This window comes from Triturus cristatus, chromosome 7 (genome assembly GCF_964204655.1).
Source record: "Triturus cristatus chromosome 7, aTriCri1.1, whole genome shotgun sequence".
In the NCBI taxonomy this organism is placed as follows: domain Eukaryota; kingdom Metazoa; phylum Chordata; class Amphibia; order Caudata; family Salamandridae; genus Triturus; species Triturus cristatus.
The window spans coordinates 1,231,519,782-1,231,546,700 of record NC_140590.1 but is presented as its reverse complement, the minus strand read 5'-3'; the positions used below and the strand labels follow the sequence as shown (position 1 = coordinate 1,231,546,700).

At 44.8% G+C, this 26,919-nt stretch overlaps 1 protein-coding gene across 1 annotated transcript in view; it reads left to right on the top strand.

The window, feature by feature from the left end:
- The first annotated feature begins 4,474 nt into the window (after positions 1–4,474).
- The window catches only part of LOC146811686 (uncharacterized), a 79,015-nt gene continuing 56,570 nt past the window's right edge, over positions 4,475–26,919 (top strand). The window contains exon 1 of the mRNA XM_085618666.1: positions 4,475–4,577. The gene's annotated coding sequence lies outside the window, so the exon portion shown is untranslated. The remainder of the gene's footprint in view (positions 4,578–26,919) is intronic.

Below are 26,919 nucleotides of genomic sequence, written 5' to 3'. Positions count from 1 at the left end.
GCTTTGGCGGGTCAGCATTTACCTCACCATCATGTGCGTTTGTCAGCAGGTGTAAAAGAGGACCTGCGTATGTGGTCCTTTTTCTTGCACTCCTTTAATGGAGTGCCACTGGCCAGGGATGACGATGTGCAGTGGGACGTGCAAATGTTTTCGGATGCAGCAGGTAGTGATGGTTTTGGTATTTACTGGCAAGGACGATGGGGTGCAGAGAAATGGCCGCAGGCTTGGAGGAATGGTGGGCGAAGCATTACCTTTTTGGAACTTTTTCCACTCCTGGTCGCTTTGACCATTTGGGGCAAGGAGCTGGAACATAAGAAGGTCCTGTTCCATGTTGACAACATAGCAGTTGTGCAAATAGTCAACAGGGATGAGCAGATTTTGAAATTGATGAGGGTGTTTGTGCTGGGCTGTTTGCGCTACGATATTTCATTCAGGGCTTTGCACGTGCCAGGTGTGGACAATGACATTGCGGATGCTTTGTCTCGTTCGCAGTGGGGGAGATTCCATGGGCTGGCCAAGGAGGCGGACAGGACACCGACCCCGATGCCGGAGCACCTTTGGTCTGTCGGCAACGTAGGGTATTTCAACTGATGGTAGGTTCTTTGTCTGCTTCCACTCGTGCAGCGTATGCTTTGGCTTGGAAATAATTTTTGTCCTCAGGAGCTTGTAGGAGGGAGGAGTCGTGGCGCAGTTCGGATGATGTAGTTCATTTTATCCTGGACCTCATTGAGAAAGGTTTGTCTAGAGTCACTATTGCTGGGAAGCTGGCGGGGATTTCCTTTATGGGTAAGCTCTTTTGGGGTTATTCCCCTTCTGCTGGGGAAATAGGACGCAGGATGCTTGAGGGCTGGGCTAGGGAGCGGGGTGGAACCGTTATGTCCCGTTTACCTATTTCCTGGCAGACGTTAGCACGTTTGTTGACAGTTTTGCCTGCAGTTTGAAGGGATGATTTTGAGGCGTCATTGTTTGCTACCCTTATGGTGTTCATGTTTTTTGGGGCTTTTCGGGTTTCTGAGCTCCTCCGGACCAAGGTAAAGCGGGGCATTTGTTGGCAGGACGTGTTCTTCACGGACACAGGTGTGAACATTTGGCTGTCCGGTTCCAAAACAGATCAGAGGGGTGTTGGAAAGGGGGTGTGGTTAGAAGCAGGAACCCCCAGTTGTACTTGTCCGCTGCGTTTGGCGAAGCAATGGAAGATACTATCAGGAGGAGATGGGGGCGACTTGGTTTTTAAACATATGAATGGGTCACGCGTCACTGACTATCAGCTGCGTATGGTTTTGCGCAAGGGGTTACAGCGAATTGGTTTGGACGGGGCCCAGTTTGGGACTCACTCTTTTAGGATTGGGGCAGCGACTGAAGCGCATAACCGGGGTTGGTCTCAGGGTGACATCATGCGCTTAGGGCGTTGGTCATCAGACTGCTTTCACAAATATGTAAGAGCGAATGCAGCAGAGGCGCATGCGTCAACCTCTTTGGTATGAGTCTCATTCTTGTTTTTCTTTTCAGGTTCGGTGGCTGGGCCCCACGCAAAGGACTTGACGGTGTGGATTGTGGGGCATTCCTTCGTCAAGTGGGCACATGTACAAGCGTGCAAAAGTTATTTTGGGGAAAGTTTGGGTTTTAATGACAACCTTTTTCGATTGATCTGGAAAGGAAAAGGGGGTATGCTTTGGAAGGAGCTTATTCCATGTTTAAATAAAGCCATGGTGAGGGGACAATGCCCGGATATTCTTTTGATACATTTGGGGGAGAACAATCTTTGCAGTGTGAAAGGGGTGGTCTTATTGCGTGCCATGAAAAGGGATCTGGCTTTGTTGAAGGAGCGCTGGTCGGGTTGCCATGTGCTCTGGACGGAATTGGTCCCGCGGAGGGTGTGGAGAGGGGCTTTGAATCCCAGAGCTATTGACAGGTCTCGGAAGAAGGTGAATGCGGAGATTTCCAGGTTTTGTCGCGATTTGGGTTTCGGAAGAGTGACACACAAAGATATTCGTTTTGAGGCGTATTTTTTTTTCGTGGTGATGGGGTGCATTTGTCAAGGTTGGGCATGGACCTTTATTTGTTGGAACTTAGGGAGGTCTTGTCTCGGTGTTTGAACGTGCAGAATCAGGCTCGTGCAGTTTAAAGCTCTCTGTTGTTGGGGGGCAGAAAGAGGGGTGGGTGGTGGTTACACCGCCCCCCTCTTTCTGGGTGGCGGGGGTTATGGTGAATTTTGGACAGTTTTACCGGAGGTTGGTGGAGTTATGTTGTTGAGTTGGGTTATCGACAGGGAAAGGATAGGTTGGTAACTTTAGTTCGGTTACACAGTTTGGGGGCCGATAGCTGTAAAGGGGCAGGCAGGGGAGTTTGGTTAACGGAAGGTTTGTATTTAGAGATTGTTGGGGGGGTTATACAGGAATGTAATGTTTGATATTGTTGTAATATTGTATTGTACGGGCGGGGGCGGGCTCGAAGGAAGTTAGGGGAGGGGGCGGGGTGCGGGGTGCGGGGTTAGGTATGTTATATTTAGTGAGGTTTAGTTTTGGAAGGCGTTTCGGCCAAGGTTTTAAAATTGTAATGTGCACCTGTTTCCAATAAAGCGGCCTTTTACACACAATTCTTGGTCAGCGGCCTGCTTTCCCCCCCCCACCCCTCCCTCCCAAGGGGGGCTTGGGGGGGGCAGGCGACCGAAGGGAGTCCCCACCCCCGGGCAGTTTGGGAGGGGGCGTGTGGGGGGGCGTGGCTGGCCCCGCGCGGCCGATTTTCAAATTTTGGCTCCTTTTTCCAGCCTAGATCTAGCCCAAGTATAAATACTTTGGGCGCCTGCTCCCGGCCACCATTTTAGGTTTGGTGACCTGGTGGCTGGGAGCTAGGCTAGTGGTGTGTTTTTTGTCCCCACCCTTCCCCCCCCACAAAAAACACTTTTTGTATTTGGCTCCCACCTCTTTTTTGTAAAATTTTGTTAGTTATTGCTTTTCTTTTTTCCACTTTCGTATTTTTGGGCGGTTTTTCTTGGGACAGGTGTGCAGGGGTTTTTATACGCTTGTATTTTGTCGCTTGGAGCAGGTGCAGTGCGGGGGTTATGGTGAATTTTGGACAGTTTTACCGGAGGTTGGTGGAGTTATGTTGTTGAGTTGGGTTATCGACAGGGAAAGGATAGGTTGGTAACTTTAGTTCGGTTACACAGTTTGGGGGCCGATAGCTGTAAAGGGGCAGGCAGGGGAGTTTGGTTAACGGAAGGTTTGTATTTAGAGATTGTTGGGGGGGTTATACAGGAATGTAATGTTTGATATTGTTGTAATGTTGTATTGTACGGGCAGGGGCGGGCTCGAAGGAATTTAGGGGAGGGGGCGGGGTTAGGTATGTTATATTTAGTGAGGTTTCGTTTTGGAAGGCGTTTCGGCCAAGGTTTTAAAATTGTAATGTGCACCTGTTTCCAATAAAGCGGCCTTTCACACACAATTCTTGGTCAGCGGCCTGCTTCTCCCCCCCACCCCTCCCTCCCAACACACTCCACCCATACATACAGCAATCTTCCCAAATAAATAAACACACCAGACACATTGTTAGTGGAGAAACATTGCTGCAGGTTTATTTGCATACTGAAGTATGCCAACATGGTGGGTCACCTTACGGGCGATGCAAGGGCAGTCAGCGGAGACACGCCTAAGCTGCCCTGCCCACCTGAAGAGCCAATTTGCACCGTGGCCCAAACCAATCGCTTTGTCTTTTTAATGTACACAAGTAGCCTCCCGTTCACACGCCTAGAACCACAGGAATGCTCAGTTCAAGAAAAAAAAAGACATTGAAGGGATGTTGTAATTCTATGCAGTAATTAAGTAGTATATTGCAGCCAAGAGTGCCTAGAAGTTTAGGAAAGTACTTTGCAAAAACAAAAGACTAGAACAGTAATACCGAAATGATCTTTACTTCAGAAGGGCAGACTACACGCAAGCTAGAATTTACTAGGGCATTTTTTCTAAATGCCAATTAATTTGGGGAGTAGAGTTAACAAAAAAAATTAAATGTCAAGTTCACTGCTGCACCTTATGATTCGGCCCCCTTTCCGCTACTAACCTTTGACTTCCTGTTTACTGATCACGGTTTTACATGTTACATTTGTGTTTTAGAACACCCGGAAGTAGCCATACTCCGTAATTGTATAGAAGTCAGATGTAACCCAAGTCCGTTTTTTTTTATTGCTATCTTGCACTCGTATGCAGAACTGCAAGTACCAGAATGCAACGACAGAAAACGGAAAGCTGGAGAACACAAGCACTGAACGAGAAATCTCTGAAATATCTTGGAATATAACATCTGCAGGGACACAGGGGTATCAGCGCGACACCCGCAGTTCGCATGATGAAGCGTGACAGTGGTTCATCCGCAGACCCTTCCAGGATGGCCGCACTGCGGCCACAGGGTCTCCGCATTCCAGCTCCTCGGTGATGTCAGCGCAGGCTCCTAGTTTACAGTTAGTGTCCGCAGATTCCAGGCTGAGGGTCGCTAGTTTGTTGCTGTGAGCAGCAGATTTCGGACTCCGGGCTGCTCTCTTTCTCCCCGGGTTGAGCGCCGCAGGAATCTGTAACCCGAGCCAGGTCTGTTCATTGTGTTTATTTATTTAATGGTCTTTTAGGGAGGAGCATCGCTGGTTTCAGTGCCGTTTGCCCAGGTTCGAGCTCACAGCAGAGGGAGGGGCGTGTTTGCAAGGGGAGCTTTTCTCGAGCATCCTCAGCATCTGTGATCTGTGCAGGCATGACGAGGACCGCTCGGAACCAGAGCGCGTCTCCTAACCATTCGTGACGTCAGAATTTCTGGAGAGTGGCTCCCTCGAAACCTATAGGGGTTTTAGGTTTGTTTGTCGGGTGGCGGTGATTGTAAGGCCATTGACATCCAATAAATGGGTTAAGGCCCATACCACGTTTGAAGAGTTTCCTATCCTCTCATCCGAAACTGACGAATTCTGCAGCTAGGTTTGGGAGTTTCCCAAGGTACAGATCTAAAGAGCTACATTAACCTGCAGACTGGCCATGGCTGCTTCGCATTCACATACCTTTTGGCTCTGGGAGCATCCTAATATAACTAGCCAGGCCTAGTTCGCTTCCTGACCCTCTGCAGTTTTGTAAACTACCCACCCTGGTACCACGGCAGGGCATAGCAGTCAAGGTTTATTATCTCATCAGTGAGAAGCTTATGCAGTATTTTTTTCTGTGTATTCTTGTACGTGTAGTCTTGTTTACTTACCTCGTTTATAGTCGCAAGACTACAAATGCAAGCATAGCCAATAGGTCTTGCTTTTGGGACCTTCTAAGTATTTTAGTTATGCAGCAGAATATCCTTGGTGCAACAACACCAACTGTTGCATGGCTAAACACTTATAAGGTCCCAAATGCGAGACCTATTGGCTATGCCAATGCTTCTTTTTGTTAGGCACGGGGAGATTGAGTGATTTGCCCAGAATCACAGGATGTTGAGCGTCCTTGCCGAGACTCGAACCTGGTTCCCCAGATTTGAGGTCAACCGCCCTAGCCGTTAGGCCAACTCCTTTCCCCTGTTTATTTAAATTTGTGCAGATCAAAACATTGTACTGATTGCTAATACTCTGTGTATATTTAGCATATCTGCATGTCGAAATGCTCTTGAATCATAAATGAATTTAAATAGGAACGAATATCTGCAAAATATGGACCGAATGGGAGTCGTTTCTGTCATGCTAAGTGTGCCAAAATGTCCCATAACTGGAGACCGCTAGCCACCTATTTACTTGCAGTTTGGGAACAAAGATTGAGGGAGAGAGAGAGAGAGAGAGAGGAGAGCATCCAATAGAGGATGTGAGTGAGAGAGATAGAAACAAAGAGATGGAGAAAATGGGAAGTGGAGAGGAGACAAATGGAGAGAGAGAAATAGAGGAAGAGGAGAGAATGAAAAAGTGGAGTGGAAAACGGTGTGAGATTGAGAGAAAGAAAAAGAGAGGAAGAACGAGAAAATGAGAATAAGCTAGAAATGGATGGAGTAAGTAGATGGATATATAGAAACGGAGCAGGGATGTGGAATTCCTATAGCCCAACGCCCAGGACATATTGCTTGGGTACCTTTTGGCTGCTTGTTTGCAGTACCACATTATGGATCAGGCAAGGGTACTGTCTGTAGTTAAGGTAATATTTTTGTCCACATGTTAATGCTGTTCAAACTTGTATTTATGGTTCATTAATTGAAAGCCTTTATTATTAGGGTGAGTGTTCTAAGTAAATGTTGTAAGCTCTTGACTGCACCACTGACAGCGGTTCCAGTTTCAAAATGTGTACACACGTTTTCAAAGTTTAGCAATATGAGGCTACATATAATGCTCCCAGAATGCTCTGATTTTATGCAAATATTTGCAGAAGCTTGAAGGCAAGATTGATGATTATTTGCTTTCAAAATAAAATGTTCATAAAAAATGAAAGCAGGAAAAAATTATTTTTGCTAAACTAATGTAAAGTTGAGGGTACCATTTCTTTGCAGCATCATTCAGTAATGTGTTGATGTATGCTAGTATTTCCCAAAAGTATTCATAATGGAAAGTCAGTGTAACCAGTTTCAATTTGATTATGGGAAACAAAAATAAAGAAACATTGGCAAAGCCAGTACGTTTGAAATTGGTGGTCAGCTTTTTAGTTTTGTCAATGTGTGACTTGTTTTGGCATGGTTTTTGTAAAACCTTATTGGTGTGGGAGCTGCAGGGCCCTCACCATTATAACAAACATTGGCAAAAGCAAAAATAGATTTTTGGTCTCAAAAAGCACACACTGCCACAGTAGTTACTGGCACCGAACAAAACTACTTTGTGTGCCGATATGCTCCTTGTGAAAGAGCAGAAAGTGGTCACTCACAGTGAAGCCAGCGGATACAGAGAGAGAGACAGAATTTTAATAAACACTAAAGGTCACGGTCAACGCCAGACCAAATTAGGTGCCCAATTATTAAAGAAAGTCTCAAAAGTGCACCCATGGTATAAGTCCCTACATTAAATTCAACTATACGGCTTTCACGAATTCCCAAGCATTTACAGAAGTAGGACAAGAAATAGTACTCCTAGAAAATATTTGTGAACTGCATTTTAGCATGAAAAAACTGCATGCGTAGACTTGCTCATGCGAAAATCTGAATTTTTGCAAGTTCACCTTCCCTCCAACCACTTTTTTTCCAACTCTGGAAGAAGGTTTACGTCTGCCATTGTCAGGAGTAACATTCCAACATTTCTCAGTTTGGGAAAAGTTTAGAGAAGAGCTGTTGAAAACCCTTAAAACATGCAAGTTAGTAGGTTTGCACGGACTAAAAGGGCATTTTAACCCTGGAGCTATTGCTTACCACTACCTTCAGCCCCAGTATGTAGATCTGTGGAAACGTGGCAACATAAGGGGATTGCAAGTATTCAAACACTACTATGGTATGAGCCCTGGCATAATCAGAGAGACTATATCAGAGCTCTTATGAGATTGCTGCCATAATTTGACGCTGCACTACATGGCACTAAAGGGGCAAGTGGGTTTTGTTACAGGACAAGTAGATTTATGAAGCAACCTGCCCCATGGACAAGTAGATATTTGAATAAATTCCACACCCCTGCGGAGCCAGTGAGATGGAGAGCGAAAGAGAGAGGCGTGGGAGGGGGCATACAGCAAGAAAGGAGATGTGAGAGAGGGAGATATATATGACAGAAAAGATGAGAGAGGAGGAAGAGGGTCAGAGTGACAGGAAGAAAAGGCACAAGGGAGTTAAAGAGAAAAAATCAAGGATGGAGAAAGGCAGAGATTTGGCAGGACAAGGGAGCTGGGGCAAGGGCAGGGAGACAGAGAGGGGGAGGAAAAGGGGCAAATGTAAAGAGAGTGCATAGGTTAAAGAAAGGAGAAAGAAAACATGAGAAATGGGGTACGTGAAGCCCTGTGGACTGGAGCATGACACACGCCTAATTATATACCAGACAATATCACATCTCAAACAGGCAAATGGACCCGGCACTGGTAGTCAATCAAGGATTAAACATAATAATAGATAGGCCTGATGTAATTTCAGCTTTATAAACCTTCACTGCATTTAATATTTTTTTAATTTGATTTCATATTTTACAATTATAATCACATGTTGTGGTTAACTTCCTGTGGTTTGTACACATTTGTTGTTTTATCTTTACGTCCTCGTGAAATGATGGTTTATCAATTACTTGCTGTGCGTAGTTGGTGTTCACCAATGCTCCATGTTTTTGATGTTGATTCCTAACACAGTTCTGCATTCAACAATGAGTCGTAGAGCCAGTAAATAGGCCCAAAGTCGTGTTGATTGTTCTCTGTAACATTCACGAAGAGGTAACACATTGATAGTTATCCTTAACATCCTGAAATGTTGATAAACCTGATGCAAAAGAAAGATAGAAGATGGCGGGGACTACAAGGGGGCTCCTCCGCATGGCCTCTACATGACAACGCACCCTAAGTAGATAGATTATAGCACCTAAAGCACCCTTGGAGAAGAGCATTTCTCATGCATTTCAAGGGTTGGCCGTTTCAAGCGCTATCCGCAGCCTCATCTTCAAGCCTTCCTAAACCAATGAATACCCACTAAAGCTTATAACTCTTGGTTGCAAAATTGGGGGGCTGTACCCTAAGGACACCCCAAAGTGAAGCAACCACGGCTTCTCTGTAGCCATGAAGTGTTGCCTCGGTGCAGTCACATGACCCACACACTTCTTAAGTAGCCAGAGTATCCTTGTCACCGCCAGTTCCCCTTCCTGGTTGCTGCAAGCCTCAGGTAAGTGAGTTGAATGCTCGTCCACAGCTTGAGATGCTGCCAGCCCTCGCCATGTTTATTTCTATATCCAGAGGCTTTTATAGTGCCGGCTTTTATAGTAAGCAGGTTTCAAAGCGCTGCAAAGGCTCTCAATTTCAAATTAAGAGACTGTGAACTGAGAGAGCGTGAACTTAGTCTAGTAGTGACTGTTCATATGTGCAAGGTAGTCGAGTTTTTTTCTTATCATTGACAATCTAACTTCTAACCTGTTGCATTAGTGGGGGAGGAAGGAGAGAGGTTGGACAGGAGAGGGGAAAGAGTTATAGAAGCGAAGAAGGAGGAAGTCAGAACGTGAGTATCTAAAGGAGTGCAGTGAGTGAAAGGAGTGCGATGACAAAAAATTAGTGGAGAGAGAAGAGAGAAAGAGAAGAGGCACAAAGGGAAGAGAAAAGAAAAGAGCAAAGGAGGGTGAGGGGAAGGACCAGGGGCGTAGAAGAAAGAGAGGTGGGTTTGGCGAAGGGAAAGAGCACTGCAGTGCTTCTACCCTGACACATCTGTGCTGAAAACTTCACTTAGTTAATCCCATGAACCCAGAGTCACATCTGTGGATACCAGAGAGTTGAACGCCCACCGCAGCTCACTTGCACACAGTTAACTCTTTGCAAAGTCCGGCAGTCTCCAGCCACGCCGCAGCTCATTTACACAAAATGATTCCTGCTTGGAGCTGGAATGGTCAAAGTCTTGTATCCTCCTCCCTGGTGGCATCTTAAGGAATTTTGGGCCCTAAGCAAGATATACTTTTGGGATCCCTGTGCGGTACAGCTTATTATTTTATTATCCATTTTGTGCGAATTTAAGGTTGTATGGTTCCAAATAAACTTTCCGAAACTGTGGTTGCTGAACAATGCCTTGACAGGGCGCCAAGAAATCCTTAAGAAATTTAAAGAGAGACTGAGTTAAAGGTAGGCAGAGAAAAGCAGAGGGGTTCAAATACAGACGTAGAGGCGACATAGAAAGAAAGTTCACTTTCCCGGTGGTGGGAGATGGGGGTGGGGGGGGGGGGGGGGACTGCATGGTCGGGCTCGAGAACACCAAGCAAGCACCAAGACGATGAAACAACTACAAAATAAGTGTGCCTTGTACAGTAGAGCTTTTGCAGTACTACTACAACAAGCATTGCTTAAACGCGGATGCCCATTCTCAGCGAGTGTGCTCAGACGGAGTGCCGCGCAGACAAGAAAGTGACGCGGCCTCGAAAGTGAAACTGATTGCGATCGCGATCAAGTGAACATGAGTAAAGGGGGGCGGGAAGAAGGTGAACACGAACAACGGGAGGGAGCGGGAAGAAAGTGAACATGGAGAGCTGGAGGGGGAGAGATTGAAGGCAGCAAACTACAGCGAGAGGGGGCGGGAACAAAGTCAACATGGATGGGGTCCGAGATATCAGCAGAGCTCGGAACACGAACAGGTAAGAGTGTGGCCGATTTCGCAAGACGCGCGGCTGGAGGGGGGAGATTAAAGGCAACAAACTACGGCGAGAGGGGGGCGGGAACAAAGTCAACATGGATGGGGCTCCGAGATATCAGCAGATCTCGGAACACGAACAGGAAAGAGTGAGGCCGATTTCGCAAGACATGCAGCTGCGAGACGCTCTCTGTGGTGGGGGAGGGGTGAGCAAGACAAAGAGGCGGAGTGAGGCGTGCGCGCGGGAGAACAAGAGGAAAGCCAGATGGCACCTCTGCTGACGAGGAGGGAGGGGGAGGAGGGAGGGGGTAGTGAGAGCAGAGAGCAAGGGGGTGGAGGGGCATGATTCACGCGCTGTAAGGCTTAATGAGCCATGAAAGAAAGGCAGATGGTGGCTGTGCACGTGCACACGCGTGTAACGGTAAGCTTGAGGCCAGCAAAAGCTTGTGGTAGCACTTTGAAAACCCATTTACTAAATGTTTCGCAGCGCATGCGCCGGGTCAGGCGAGACCTAAAAACTCTTGGACTGGATGAACGACACACACCTGAAGTATGGGAGTTTTTTTAATTAGAATTTGTAATGCGAGAATTGTTCAAGTGAATGTATCGCGCACTAAAGGAACAGTCTCATGTGCATCAAAATATTAGCAGGCCAAGGCATGAAAATCTGTCCAACAGCGTCACTAAATTAACTTTAGGAAAAGCCACTGTCTAAGCATTTTCCTATTTTTGAGAAGTGTAGTATGGCAGATTGTGTTATGAAAGTTGATGACTACAGCTTTTGTGACCACTACCGAAAATGCTGGCCCCTAAGATATGAGCAGCAATGCTTAGGTTTTGACCAGGGTTGCCGCCTCAAATCGTAGTCTGCACCTAGGGAATAGTGCATAAATCTCATAGATATGAGGTTCTGTTTTGAGTCATATAAGGGTTTTTGTATGATGCAGAGGGCCTTAAATCAAAATTCTCGTTTAAACTCAATGCCAATGTAGAAATGTAATGTTCACATAGATGGAATCCTTTCTTTTTGGATGTAAAATTGGCATGGCTACCGCATTTTGAACCATTTCTATGTTTTTTGTGAGCTTTTAACGACAGTTCAGGCAGATAGCATTACAGTAGAGTAGCCTCATAGAGAGAAACATTAACAATGTGCATGTGATAAGACAAAGTAAAAAAGAATATTATACGTTTCTGAGTGTATAGCTGGAATATACCTTGCTGCGGTGTTAAATGCAAAAACAATAAGGTGATGGATGGAATGCTTGAATTACTCTCTGGCAATCGCTTGGTCCGCATCCCAATCCATGTTTTTTTTGCCCACAATGCCACCTCAGTTTTTAACCAAGCTGTACCCAACTGATGAGCCCATAACTAGGGCAAAACCGGTCCTGGGTCGATTGTGTTCCGGTTCAGGGAGGACCTGCTTAGCAGTTCGGGCTGGACTGTTCCAATTGGAACAGGTTCGACAGATTTGCATATAGCTAGGTCCAAACTGAGGTGACATGCTGTGCAAAGTAACAATGGATTGGGATGCGGCCCAAGTAATTACCAGTAGCTGAGATTAATTCAAGCATTCCAACCGTCACTTTTTTGTAAACTTTACTGCAATGTTAAAGCACATCAGGCCTGGACATGATCTGTAGTCATCACAGTTCTGGGAAAGCATACAAATCACATCTGGCCCTGATGTGGTCTAACACTGCCACAAAGCATGGGGCATGATCGCTTCCCAACCCTACTGTCGGTCTGTCAGTCCTGAAGTGCTTTTCAACCACATAGCCAGGCCTGGGGTTGGTGGTGGTCTGGGGCTTGGATAGCTCTTGCCCTATTGCTTGAGTACCATAGTATGGACGCCAACACATGGGTGCATTTCCAACCGTGCAACTAAATCTGTGGAGCTTCTCTGTCTTATATTCATGCCTAAAGGGCATGAACAGATGCAGCCTGCTTTGGAAGCTTGGTAACGCACACAGGAACATTTAGAGATCCGTGACAATGTGTTTCACGAGGAAAAGTGTAAAGTGACCGGATCACCACCCATGCACATTTTTTGCTTGGAAATCTAAATTTGGAGGAAATACTCATCTGTAAGGATAATCCTGCTTCAGGTTGTCATGTGTTACTAATGCCTACCATATATTATTCAAAATGAAAAATATATGTTGTAATATTTCACATTTCTCACAGACTTTCTATGTATGAAACAGGGTAATTGGTACTTTTAAGAACCTTATCTAAGAACTTTACAGCATCAACACGTCATGTTCTAGTTGCCACACGTTAATTCAGAGCTCCTAGGTGCATTCTATCTCCGGGCTCTAATAATAGTAATAGAGAATTTAAGGACTGCTGACGTGGGGTGGGAGGGGCAATAAAGTAGACCGAGATCTAATTCTGCTGCCCTAGTGTTTTCTTGTTCCCTAATCTGCATCATTCATTATTAGAGGATCTACGTCCATCAAGAGGGATTTCAATGATCTTAAGTTTCAAGCTTCCCTCACCAAATCAACCAATCAATCAAAAATTTAGTTTATTAGTTAATAAAAACCACAAATGTAAAACCAATATACTGCATATAAAATCAATAAATCTGTACTTCAGGCCATCTAAGCACCAATGTGACTGTCACAGGCGCATAGAGCCAGATCTCAATACAAGCCATACATAGACCAATAAGCTAGCAATCAATTTGTCTCATTGTTCAAACAACGGGATAAAAATGTGGAGATTTTAACTAATTTAAAACCATTGGCCTTCCTATATCGTGTAAGTGGGCACTGGGAAATCACAGAAAGTACATTATAAAATACAGAAATAAATATATGATCACAAAGAATCGTACAGGCTGGAGGACATGCAAATATCCAAGGCTTAATGTGCAAGGGGGCAAAAACAGTGTAAACATTTTTGAGACGTTACCTCATCTTGGGTCACCTGCTAAGGATGAGCGCACAAAACATTGTTAAAATGTTTAATGCAAACATCAACACTACTGTAAAGGCATTCTCAAGGTGCTTAAAAAGTGCATTAACACAATTGTGCAATGAGGCATAGGCAGTTTGAACCTATTAAAAAGCTCCTCCCACCTGCCTTGTGAAGGTTTATCTGCACAATGCTTTATCAAAAGGACCTAGTGCAATGAGCTTGGAGCAGTTGTACAGCATACATAGTGCAGCTGTGCAAAAAAGCATTGTCAAAGTGTTTGGCAGAAGCATTGACAGGACTGTGCAAAAAAGCAAACTCGTACCAAACTCCTATCAGCCTGGTAGGCTTGGTTGCGTGGTGCAAATATTGATGCAGCTGTGTAACGGTAGCATTCACTGTGCAATCAGAGCATCCAGTGGTAAGCAGAAATGAGAAACCACTATAAAAGGGGAACCCCTAGGTAGATGAAGGTAGAGCAGCAGGGGATAAATCAAAAGTAAACACGAAATAATCTGCTGTACCTATAATTATTTAGTTAATGCATCTAAGTCAATTTTTAAGGCAAAAACCACTCTATCTAGACCGTGCAAAGATTACGTTACAAATCAAAATATGGTGTTAATCCATTTTTTTATTTTGAAATTAATTGAAAAAAATTTATAAATTGCAGAAACAATTCAACAAAACAAAGGACATAATAGTCCTACAAGACAATAATACCCATGGACAATCTGTGATATAAAATTATTCAAACATTCTCATTCATACTTAAATCCATTCACACCATAACAACAAATAACACATACACCCTAAAATCTTGAAAGATGAACAATTTAAAGGCCCAACATGGTAGGCGAGTCTTATTGGGCGTAAAGATTACACAAATAGGTACAATCAAGAATGTCCAAGTATGGAAAGAAGAATGGAACAACAAAAGGATTATTCTTGTGAAATTGTAGGGTCTTAGTGGATCTGTGTAACGAACAGTTCAGTTCGAGACGCCGACGCGCGTTTCGGTGTAACACCCCCTTTCCCTGGGGTAACACCTTCTTCAGGGCGTGAAATTATTCAAAAGCGATTTCCATGGGACCTACCAAGTAATAAACAAAAATTATAAACATAATATGCTAATTCTAAGTATATACATTTGAAGATCTGATTTTTTAGACAATTCCACATAACAATATTCATACTGAATGGGTACTGGTCTAGGCAGATGAGTGGTTGAGCATCGGATACATGGTTTATATTTGAAAGTTGCACACATAATGAGAATGAAATAAAACAAGTAGGAAGAATACATGAAATGAAGTAAAAAATAATATTCTCAAAACAACAACGATCTAGTCAGCTAATCAAGAAAACTTCTAAATGTGTTAATCCATCTGGATAGCGTTATGCAAGATCTGAGGAAGGAAATTCAGTTGAGGAGGGTTAGTCAGAAACACATGCGTTGACCATGATTGAAGAGACGAAGTGTATAACCAGTGAAAAAGTTTGGAAAATAGTTCCCAGCATTCTTGAAGCGAGAAAAAAGGACAGTTTGGAGTAGAGTGCCGATGAGTGAAATAAAGACACTACTTCTGTGTAGAACTGATGGCTCAGCGAGAGAGAACAAAAAACATGCTCACCAAAAGCCAGGGGAAAAAATATATATCCTCAAGTTCAATGACACGACTTCAGAAGTTCTTACAGGGGGCGAGTATAACGATAGAGTGAAGCTCGTCCACTAGAGGGAGTACTGAATCTAAAGTTAAATACAAACCGAGAGGAGTTAGCGTTTCAATTATAGAGCATATTTTATAAGGCTTATGAGTGAAACATGAGCCACGTCCGATGGAACGGATCTACCTGGGGTTAGCAGTTCAAGGGTTTTCTTTGTAGGTGCTTCTAGGCCGATAAGTAGAGATCATATGCCTAAAAAAGCAACGAAAACACACGGACTGTCAAAGAGCTGTTCTAGAAAATGCTCCGTAAGCAGAAATGAGGCCATTCCTCATGATCGTCACCTGACCGATCGTTTAATTGGTGCTTGATAGCGGCTCCAGGATAGGGATCAATAATTCTCTTTTTCTGTCGCTAGCAACCCCTCATGAATTAAAAGAGTTATATAAAACCCTTTCTAACCCATGGACAACATTCATGTTAGGATTGTAATCTGTTTGTTAAAAGTTGCTAAAAACTGCACCAGTCGAATGTTCAGCATAACATTCTGTGGATTTAAAGCCTCTATGGCTGCAATCCTGCAGGTTCTAACATCTAAAGCTAAGAACTCCTTACACAGTAATGACCTCCCGTGTACTAGCAGGTTAGGGCACACACACAGTACACGTACAAACATTTCTTTTGCCTGATGACAGAAGAGGCACAATGCATCTTGCTTTTGGGCCTTCTTCCTCCCACTTTGGGACAACATCGAGTGTTGGAAGGCGTCCAAATCACATCTTTATCATTTCCCTCTTGATTGTCAATGAGAGTTCTGCCTCAAAATAGGACTGTTCCTTGCTTATGTTATATGAGTTTATTACTAATCACCAATGCAATCGTTTTGTCAGTGTAGCCTTATCTTCCCACCTGATTTTCTGCTGTATGCATTTGTGCACAAATTTCTTTAAAGTATAATCGCTCGTATTCAGTTGCCATAAGTCTAGGATGCCAAGATTCGGTATACTTTACTGTAGTTATTCGGCAAATTGACCTTTCCCCTTGTTAGGTTTTTCTCTGCCCAAACGAGTTTAGCCAGTGATCCCCCGGGGCACTCCGCATTCGATGACAGCACTTCACGAAAGCTCCTTGCCTGGCTACTGATTGTTTTACCAAGGCAAATTCCAATCTTACTTGGGTGGGGGAGGCTCACTTTGGAATCTGAAACGCTCATTTATATGTTTGTTCTGCAAGCTTCTCCAACAGGTCCGCTTCCTCACCCAGCATTATTTCGCCTCCATATGATAAAGTTGGAATCAGTTTTGATTTGATCATTGTTATCGGCGCCTTTAGATTGTAGCCCCACAGACTTCCTCAGGTTTGAGAAGGCAAAGATTAGGGCCTCAGTTTTTCCAATGATAACCTTTTTTGTGCAGCAAAGGAATTTAATGAGTCCAATTTTAACCCTAGGTACATGTATGTTGTAACTTCGTCTATGTTGGACCCGTTGAACGCTATTTCCCATTTTTTGCTATTCTTCATTTCAGCTGTATAATTTTAGTGTTTTTGGAGGTTGAGTTCCAACTGGTTATTTACTGAGTACTCAACAACCCTGTTGATCAGCCTTTGAAGGCCTACACGAGTATTGCTCAACAACAGCAGATCGTAGGCATACAGGATGTTACTCAGCTGATGAGACCCGAGGCTCGGTGCATGCAACACCACTTCTGCCAGGGAGGGGAGAGATCCCATACGAACATATTGAACAACAGTGGCTCCAATACACCCCTGTTTCAACCCAATGGAGGTGTTAACATTTGTGGATAATTGGTGTCCGTTCCCCACCTTGATCTTTACCCAGGTTTTGTGTATTACAGCTGTATGGCTCTTAAAAGTCTTTGTGTAATTCCCCAGTGTAATAGTTTTTCCCAGAGGAGGCCTAGAGGGTCAGAGGCTGCTTTGAAGTCCTAGAAACACATAAATAGCAGCGGCCGGGTGTCACACACTCTTTTCATTATGAGGCCCACAGCATTAAGTTGGTGGTGTGTCCTTGCTTTTTAGTGAACCCTATTAGGTTCATTGCCAGCCGTTCTACCTTTTTCACCCACTCCTGTAGATCTTGCATTAGTAGTGTTGAGAAATAATTGAGGTTCACATCGAGCAATGATATCAACCTGTAATTGCTAGGGGATGCAGCTACCCTGCCCTTGAAGATTGGGTGGCTCACTGAGCCTTTCCAGGTTTCCGGAATGCTTTCCGTCAGCAGTATTTGCTTGAACATCGAACTCAGGAAACCAGCCCAGATTGTAGCATTGTGCTGTAGGAGTGCAGTAGGTATGCCATTATGGCCAGGTGTGCAGTTGGAGTGTGAGTTCTAAATTATTTTTACCAAGGACCCCATTGAATGATCTAAGGGTTCGTTGAATAGTCTAGAGTGTTGGTAGCACCATTGATGTTGGTTTTCAGGGTCACCAGCTAGTGTGGGCTTGTGCTGTGATCTTTTTCATTTGGGATGAGACCTGGTCTCGGGACAGAATGATCGTCTTTACTTCCCTTATAATTTGTTCATTGGCATTTAATCCATTCTTCCTCGTTTATATTAGCATTGTTTGCTGCCCTGGGGACCTAATCAAGCTCGTTGATTAGTTTCCAGATGCTTCAATGATCATGACATTTGGAGAAGTAAAGTAGCTTTGCCAACAATGCTTCTGATATCTTACTTTAGCGGCCATACTGCCATTTTTTTTAGTCCCTTACACTCCATTCGTAGGCACTCTAGTAATACGGAGTCCTATAGTGAGCACTGCAGTTGACGGAGCACTTTGTTAATCCTTCACCTGTTAAGATGAACTGGTTTCGGCTGGTTGATAAAATGTTTGTGAGGGATGGTTTTACTCTTCTCCAGATTGTCGGCCGGGCATCTTACTGCTAGGGTCTCTAAGAAGCACTCCCATGCATTTATTGGGTCCTCTTTGCTGGATAATATTTCCTTCAGGATTCCCTCGGCATCGCTTGCCAAGCCTTCAGTATTATCTGGGCTCCATTTAAGGCATTTAAAATTATCAGAGTGAGCTTCAGCCTGCACTGTCCGCGTATGATCTGATACTGGCGTTTCAGCGCTTAGACAGAAGTTTTGTGGGTGATGGTCACTCTCCCATTTGTACTCGATTTGAAAATCAACTAGTGCACCGTACAAACTAGCGCTCACCATTGTGTAATCAAGGTAGGAGATTGTTTTGCAGGAGTGCCTTTGTACAGGCGTGCGGGATGTCCCCTGGGAGTCGTCCATTAAATATCACCAGACCAGCTGCTTTACAATCCTTCAGGAGTCCTTTCCCAAGGTTGCCATGGTGTCAATGCAGGGGGTGACTTTGCACAGGCAGCACCCGTAACACCTTGTTGCCACCAGCATGTAGGTCTTGAAAAAGGTTCAAGTTAAAATCTCCTGTAATTGTCAAGTTTGCCATCTGTTTATCCCAGTTCAATTCCAGGAGGAGTTTGATCAGCTTCTCCACTATTTTTGATTTTTCTCTCAGATTAATATAAATATTAACCAGGACCAATGGAGTTGCAGACTGCTTGCCCCATCCCTCCAAACGTAGAGCAAGTAGCCAGGGTTCTTCTATATCTAGCGGTGTTGCCTTTATGGATTGTTTTGAGTTCACATAGGTTATTAACCCACCTTTTGCCCTTATGTTGGTGCTACTTCTGCGTGCCCATCTGTTGAATTCAATGCGCCAATTAACGGAATGCTGATTTACGCCCACGTCTTCTGCACTGAGATCATGTGAAACTTCTCAAGATATTTCATCATTGTAGCATCTTCGATTTTAGTGGCGATTCCTCCCAGATTCCAGACACAGATATTTAGTTTATCGTGTGTTTTTTTGTACGATGCCTCAAAAGATTCTCGTTTCAGTCTTCACGACCCTCGCCTTTTAGAACTGATGGTAACCAGAATCAGTTGTCTGGTTCACCCTGCTTGGAGACTCGTCTGGACCCAAAGCCTTCCCCTAATTGTGAATCTGCTGCTTGAATCTTCACCCGAGACCCTCGTGGACAAGGACCAACCCACTTCACCTTTCAGACCTGAGGGTACCTGTTGGTTCCAACCTTTGTGTTGTCTGAAAGAGGGTGACGTGGTTTCCAATGTCCCTTCTTGGTTGGTTGATTTTAAGACCAGAGTAGGGGCGGATAGCACCTCTCCTGGAAGTGTACTGTTTTTATGCCCCAGCTCTTTAGCAACTCCTTACAGGCCATGACTGTGACTTGGATCTGCAGGCAATTGAATATGACAAGTGTGGGTTCAGATACTTGCTTTTGCAGGGTGCCAAGAATTTCATGGAAAGATGTCATGGGATTCGACTTCCGCCCGTCCTGGCAAGCTCTTTATTAGCTTTAATGTGTTTGAGTGATTTAGGATATCATATGGGCCTCTGGTTCTGTATTCGGGGATTCACAGTAAGCTTGGTTTTGGTTCTGAGTAGGCAGCAGAGGCCCTAATGCTCTCTGAAATGTTTCTGGATGGACTTGTATTCTGTTCTTGTGTACCACTCCCATGAGTGATTAATTCGTCATATGGTGTGCCAACTTCAGTTCTGGGTATCTTTCACACAGGCTGCAGATTGACATAGAACCACAGTTTATTCTCATATCCTCCATAGTTTGTGGTCTGGCGCCATTCTCCCCTTAGGCTGGACCTGGGTCGGAGGCATGGTCCTGCTGGGGACTGCTCTCCCTCCTTTCTGGACTGTCTGTTTCATTAGTTAGGCCTCCCAGCCTGCCAGGGGTGTTACTGTTCTGTGTTGATCTCCTGTTTGTGGGAGTAGGCACTGCCTCTTCCTTCCTTTTTACGGAAGCATCTTTAGTGCCGCAAATAGGATCATTCTCGGCCTCTTGCTGACCTTCTTTGCCCAGGACCGGTCAAAACACCTGTTGGGGCTGGGAGGGAGCCCCCATTTCCCAATGCTCTCCAAACTCTTGATGCTCATCTCCTGTTTCTCCTTGCTTGGCCTCCATTGTGGTAGGGTCAGCAATCTTGTTGCCGTATTCACCTTGGGCTTATCCTGTGCAGGATCTCACTGAATAGGTTTGGTGTCTTTCTTTCCTGCTACGTCATACATTGTGGTTTGGGGTTATTTGGTGATGACAACTCAATAGTCACTAGATCTTGCTTTTGTTCATGGGTTTTACTAACAATAGGGGGCATCCTGTCCCATTGCTTGTTTGTGCTAACTTGTTGGTTCTTTAAAGTACTTTCATTATTGGGAGGGGTAGTTGGCATCGATATCTGCTCTGCCTCTGCATCATATTTCTCCCCGGCAAGGTGCGTTTTCCTTGCATCGTCTGCATCATCTGCTTGTGTAGCAGCCGTACAGTTACACATGATACTTTTCTTACTTCTCTGATCATTTCCTCCAGGAGTTCTGGTAGTTGTACCAGTTTGTCAGTATACTCCTTGCATGTGCACATTGTGAATTCATCCTCCTTCCTTGATTGAACTCTTTGAATCAGGTTATTTAGATTCTCTAGCTTACCGTCTATGCCTGGCACAAATATTGCAAGCTTATTTAACAGGTCCACTTGTACCTCTATTTTGTTAGCATCGTCATTCATTGCTTCCCCAGTCGGTTGCATTGTTCAGTACAGCCTCCCAGAAGCTGTTGATGTCAGTTGTGGTCTCATTTGATCTCTTTGCCCTCCTTGAGCGATCTGCGCCTTGGTGTTTTGCGCATGTGGCATCCAGTAGCTCTGCTCCCCATTTATTGGATAAGCTGAGTGCTACCGCACTTACAAGGCACTGCCTTGGATGGATCACCACTGCTGTTTTCACACAAGAATTCAACTCTGATGCACAGGTCGCCTCTTTAAAGGCCAGAAATGCATTAAAAATTAAGTTAAAATTACATTGAGGTCCTCCGTTTTCTGGTTGTTTGGTGGCATCTGGGGAGGCAGCATTTTCAGGGATAACTTCCACTCCATTATGCTGTATTCATTGCGGTCCTGAGGGACTATTCTACGATCTGTCCTCTGGGGCTGCTGATATTGTTGGGCTTACTATTGTACTTGTGTTTCTGTTGCTGTTGAGTTAGTCCTTTTCAGGATGGTAATCTATGGGGTTAGGGTTGGGGGTAGTTGTGGTGGCAGCTGCTCCCAGCCCATGTCTGTTGGACTGTCTGCTGAGTATTCTGGCGGGTATTCAGGAGGACCAGGTGCTCCTTCCTTTTCCACATGCGCTTCCTCTACTGTCAAGGGCAAAAATATATCAGATATTTGTGGCTTTTGTCTGTGTTCCTTGTCTCTGTGATACAGTTGTGATTATTGCTTGTCTCACCCTGGGCTTGCTTGCAGACACCATCTGTGACCGTTACGGCTGTCATGGCAATCGTGGGGCTAACCTCGGCCTTAGCCTCTTCCGACATCATCTTCTTGACACTATTTGCCATGGGGCCTCCAATGGGCTATCTCTCCATTTTCTTTTCCTCTGGGTGGCCTGCGTGCTTGTCCTAGTTTTTTCTGAGCACATGACCACCAGTCTCACTGATCTTTATGGCTATTTAGCAGGGTTTTGAAGAGGGGTAGACAGGGTGAAGCAATCCTGCAGATCGTACTCCAAGTCTAGCTTTGTTCCGGCACTTCTCCACCTTTTATTCTGGCCTATCAGTGGGTTATCAGTTGTTAATGCCTTTCCGCCTTACTGCTTGCCTTTACTTTGAGAAACTTGTGCTTCTTGCTGCTTTTAGTCTTTTTTTTTTACCCTTTACCGTGCTCCACCTAGATCAGAGTGCCGCCTGTGCCTCCTCAGGGTTTCCTTCTATGTCCACACTCTGCATTTGACCAGGTGGGCATGAGGTGGAGGGGGGGGGTTGCCTCTGTTACTCCAGTCCCCCAGATGCCTTCTCTACTCTTCTTTTTATCCCTGGTGGTGGGGCACTCCCAGAGCCACAAATTGCACCCGATCCTAGGTCGGGCCGCTTCTGTGGCTATGAAGGCATGCCTGGGCTGCAACACTAACCACAGCTCTCATAATGAACCCCCACGTACTGGCTGCTCACCTCTTGGCTAGGTGTACTTCTCACTGCTCACGGTGACTCTTGGTGATGGACGTAGGGTCCATAGGTGGGCTTTGCCAGGCACCTGTGGGACAGCTGATAACCCTGCCCACCGGCGCTGTCCCTAGGCTCCCTCCGGCAATATTCTTCCTGACACCTGGACCGTGGTCTTGGTGGCGTTCCTCTGGGCCAGGCTCTGTGTCTTTCTGTTCCTGGGCTGAGCCTGCCCGACTGCCTTTTTTGGCTCTGCGGCCCCCAGTTGCTCCTGACCTTTCCTGGCTGTTTTAGCGTTGTTCAGAGTGGCCTCCTTGCGGTGCTCTGCTCCGGCTAGCGGGGTTGACAAACTCATCTCAGGACCCCTCTCTGTGATTGGCCTTTGGGCAGCCTGTGGTCCATGGACAGGAGCTCTGCTCGCAGCGTTCCTCATGCGACCGCAACCAAGCCTCTTCCTCTGCCACCAGCGACTTGCAACTTGTGATACGTCATATCTGGTCTCCAGTCAAGAAGCTTCCTTCACCCAACTAATGAAGTTGAAGTTGAAGTTTTGAGGTTAGGTATGGTCCTTCACCCTGTCAGAATCTGGTAGGAGCTTCCCCGGAAAGTTCAGGGACGAGAGGAAAGAAATGTAGATTCTAAAATTGGGGTTTAACTGAGGTGTAGAGGATCCATAAGGGGTATGAGGATTCGGATCCGTGCTCACTGCGTTGCCTCCTTAGGGGAATGAGCAAGACACTGGAAGCTTTCCTTGCTTGTGCTACAATGTTTACTTTGTTGTATACTGCTCCGCTACTTTCTCTTTTTTTTTTCAGCACTCGATGCCCAACATAGTACTTTGCTATCAAGAGGTTTCTGATAAAACATATTGTTTATTTTTGAATACGGTGTCTTCATGTCGTCTACTTCTTGAAAGCTTGGTTGGTTTGTCATTGGATTACCCCAGTTGCCTTTCTTATAAACATAGTTAAGCCATAAAAGCACAAAGTAGATATTTAATACAAAAGTCCGTAGACCTTTTCTTGCTGTGCTTCTTTTAAAAAAATGTAATGCTTCTGCAGAGCAATGTTGTATTACCAGACTAAAAAATACTTTAAATGGTTCTCCTTTTTATGGAAGGCCAGTTTCATTTCTATGAAGCAAAAGAGGAACGTTTTCCAGGTCCATACGTTGCATAACCGAGAGTTAATATGTGGTCAAAATTTGACAGAATCTAAATATGGGTGTCTGCATGGTGCTTGTTTGCACTGATTTCTGCATGTTCATGGGTACCTTATGTCTGCTGGCATGTGCTCTTTGAGCAGTGCAAAAAGGAAAAATAAAATGATAATAACACAGTTATTATCATTTTATTTTTGCGTGCTGAGGCAGTTTTACAGGGCGGGGCAGGGCGGTCGTCACAGCCAGCAGGGGGAGGAGTGATTGGTGCACTTAAGTGCGCATGACAGTTTGGCACTTGTTTGGCGCTCAGACAGGGAATTGGAGGCTGTGCATGTTCTCCATCCAGTCTGTGCAAGACAGCCAGGTGGAGAATATGCTAAGTGCGGATGACTGTTTTGCCGGACCAAGACGGCCGGCCAAACCGTCATGCGCACTTAAGTGCACCAACCACTTCTCCACCTGCTGGCTTTGACGACAGCCCAGCCCCGTAAAACTGCCTCAGTACGAGAAAATAAAATGATGATAAGATTGTGTTATTATCATTTTATATTTCCTTTTTGAACTGCTCAAAGAGCAGTGGGGCGGCGCACCCCCGCCTTAACGGAGGAGCCGCTGCTGTATTTTTTTGCATGGGCCGTTTGCATACTGAGATCTGTTGACTTTAGCCAATACCTTTTGACGTTATCGGGAGCCAGTCTATACTTACTCGTTCATCTATTTAGTAGACTTATAGCCATTGAAGATTGCAGAAATGAGTTAACTTTCTGTGAGGTGCATTCCATGGAACCCAACATTTTTTATATTCACAGTACTACCAAGGTGCAGCACATTGTGGACATTTCTCGCTAAGATGTAAAGTTGCTCCTTTGTCGTTCTTTCTTTTTTTCTTGCATGTTTTGCTTTTCTTTTTTCTTTAGTTTATATTTATGCATGTCGGCGAAGATCGGAATCAACATTTCTTGGTGACACAGGTTCTCTGTTGTTTGGCCCACGCGGTATTATACTGAAAATGGCTCCTTCTATTTCCCTGTACTGTTTGCTCGCTGATGCGTTTTCTTTTCTTCTTTTTCAAGTGAATATTAAGAATGCTGTTTGCATTTCAAATAAAAAACGTGGGTTAACTTAGAAATGAATATCAGTGATATTTTTGTTCTTACGATCTTACAAACTAGGACATCGTTCACTCTGACAATCAATGGGAAAGGACAGTTTATGTCTGCAAAGGTGTCTTTGTGAGATCTGGCAATGTGTGTATTACAGGGGCATGGTAGACTCTTGCAGTGAGTTCCTTCAGTGGAGCGTTTTGAGCAAGCATTGGCAACAACTACAAAGTTGTGCCTTTTGTATACTATAGAGGTATAATGTTAACAAGCATTGGCAACAACTACAAAGTTGTGCCTTTTGTATACTATAGAGGTATAATGTTAACAAGCATTGGCAACAACTACAAAGTTGTGCCTTTTGTATACTATAGGGGTATAATGTTAACCAGCAGTGGCACAACTGCAAAGTTTTGCCTATTGTATACTATAGGTGTTGTTGTTAACAAGCATTGGCACAACTACAAAGGTTTGCCTATTGTATACTATAGGTGTATAATGTTAACAAGCATTGGCACAACTACAAAGTTTTGCCTATTGTATACTATAGGTCTATAATGTGCAGCAGAGGTGTGGAGGGATGCACACCAGCTGAGTACAGGATAATGGGGACATGGTCTTCATTGGAGTACTAAGCTAGCACCCCAGGTGAGTAATGGGGGATATTCCTCACGGGCGCATTCGATGATGTGCGTCACTGAAAACTAGAGCTGTGTATCGGGGAGCGCTACTTGATGCACAGTAGAGAGGCACAAACCTCTGTACATCTTATGGGAAAAGGTGATATTAATAAGTAGGTAACTTCCACACTTCTCTGAATCCGATTAGATGTCTTGAACACAGTCTTCTTCGTCATGGTACTAGACAATGGAAGTCTTAGTCACCCTAGATGTATTTCCATGACGCATATTTATTACACACTCGCCATGTACAACAACCATACACAATCAATGCACAATATGGTGGACATTTTTAAATCACTCTCAATTCTTCAATTTAAATAAACGTATCTATAAAATAATACAAAAATTATGATAATTGGCACTTCTGTTTCCTTGCTCCAACACGGCCATTTATTAGCGGTGCTTGTATGTGCCATTGATAAATTGTCTATGCCTGGACTGCGTGGAACAGGATCATACTGAAATTGAGCAGATCTCAGATGACATCCGCAATGAAGGCTGCATTTTCAGCACAGTAGGAGGATGAACCTGCCATGTCTGAGCCATCAGTGTTCCTGGTGAAGAGCTTGAGATCTTCTCAAGCATGACAGTGACTCCCAGCCTGCCACGTCTTGCCCACCTCCCTCTGGTGGGAGAGGTGCTCTGGCTGTGGAGGCTCTTTGAAGACTTCCAGCTCTGTGCCACTCTGTTATGCAGTGCAGTCAGGACTGTGGTATTCACGACAGCCGAAGGAGCAGGGTCCACGCGAAGGTGGAGCCGGGTCATCCAGTTACAGAGTAGAGTTTGCATCGAACCTGTGTTTCTGGCTGCACAACCTGTCATGGCAAGAGGCTGCTGCTTTGTTCACAACTAGTGCTAAGGCTGAGGTTTTGTTTTTCCTCCTTGAAGGTCATGTTGAATACCAGTGGTAGAGAAGGTGCACATGCTTCTCACACACTGTATCCAACTATGTAAACATAAATGTTTACATGCAGTGCTTGTTCTCCTGTGCAGATACCTGCTTATGGACACTAGTAGGTTTTTCAGCAAAGGCTTGCTCAAGATCTATAGGTTCCCTACAGGCTTGAATCTCCATTGCATTAAAAGTGACCGGGAGCACACCATGATCAAGCAGTATGTCTATGGGGTGTGCTGGTTGCTTGAGGCTGCTTGGAGCTCTTTTCCCCACAACTATGTCTCCAATATAGCAGGCAGCACATTCATACTGTTTACACAGCCCAGTGGTATAGGCTACTATGTTGCAGCAGTATATACAGATGTACTGACATAAACTTTAATCCATGTGTTTTGGAGTTTGAAGTTTGGGGTTGCGGGAATACATCATTTTGGGGTAGTTAGCTTTACACACTTAAGAACTCCTTCCCTCTAACCATCAGCACAAACATACTGAGAATGTAAGGGTTCTGCGCCTGTATCAGCCTTCCAGGTGAAATACACACATTTTTTTGACTCATTAAGTTAATTCCCTATGGTGTGTGAGCCCCCTCTCCTTGACTTCATGATTAATTCTAGCAATCCAATAGTTCTCGCTTGGCATTATTGTGCTAATGCAGCTAAAGAAAGACATTAGCAGATGTGCATGTGTGCATGTCTATGCTTGCATGTGCTGCTAGCACATTAATGCCAGACCTGTTGCAGTTGTCAGTGCTTGTTACTTTATGCAGAAGCAAAGGCTTGCACATGGGCAAACTTTCTTTGTCTAGACTGGCATTGTTAATTTCCACTGTCAATCGAAATAAAAAAGAGTGGTGGATGTCACAAGGGCCTTCATTCCCTTAGGAAGTGCCCTATGCCCTGTCTATACACCATCCTTCCCCATGTCTCTCTTCGAAGGACATGTCAAATTCTGAAAAATTTGCTCTTTCTTTTATGCTCCTATGAGACACTTTAACATGCTCAGCAAGATATTCCCTGATCAATAATGGGGTAAAATAATTTGCCCCCCCCCCCCCCCCCCCCCCTTAGTGTGGCCTGTCTTAATCTGTCAGGACAGCAGGTGCACTGTGGCTAACTGACACTTGGGCTGTGATTCCGAGTTAGTCCGTTTTCTGACCCCTGCTCAAACCTCTGTTTGCACAGGTGTTGGAATTCCAAGTTATGTGGTATTTACCACACCCGGTTATTACCAGGTATGTTAAGTACTTCACC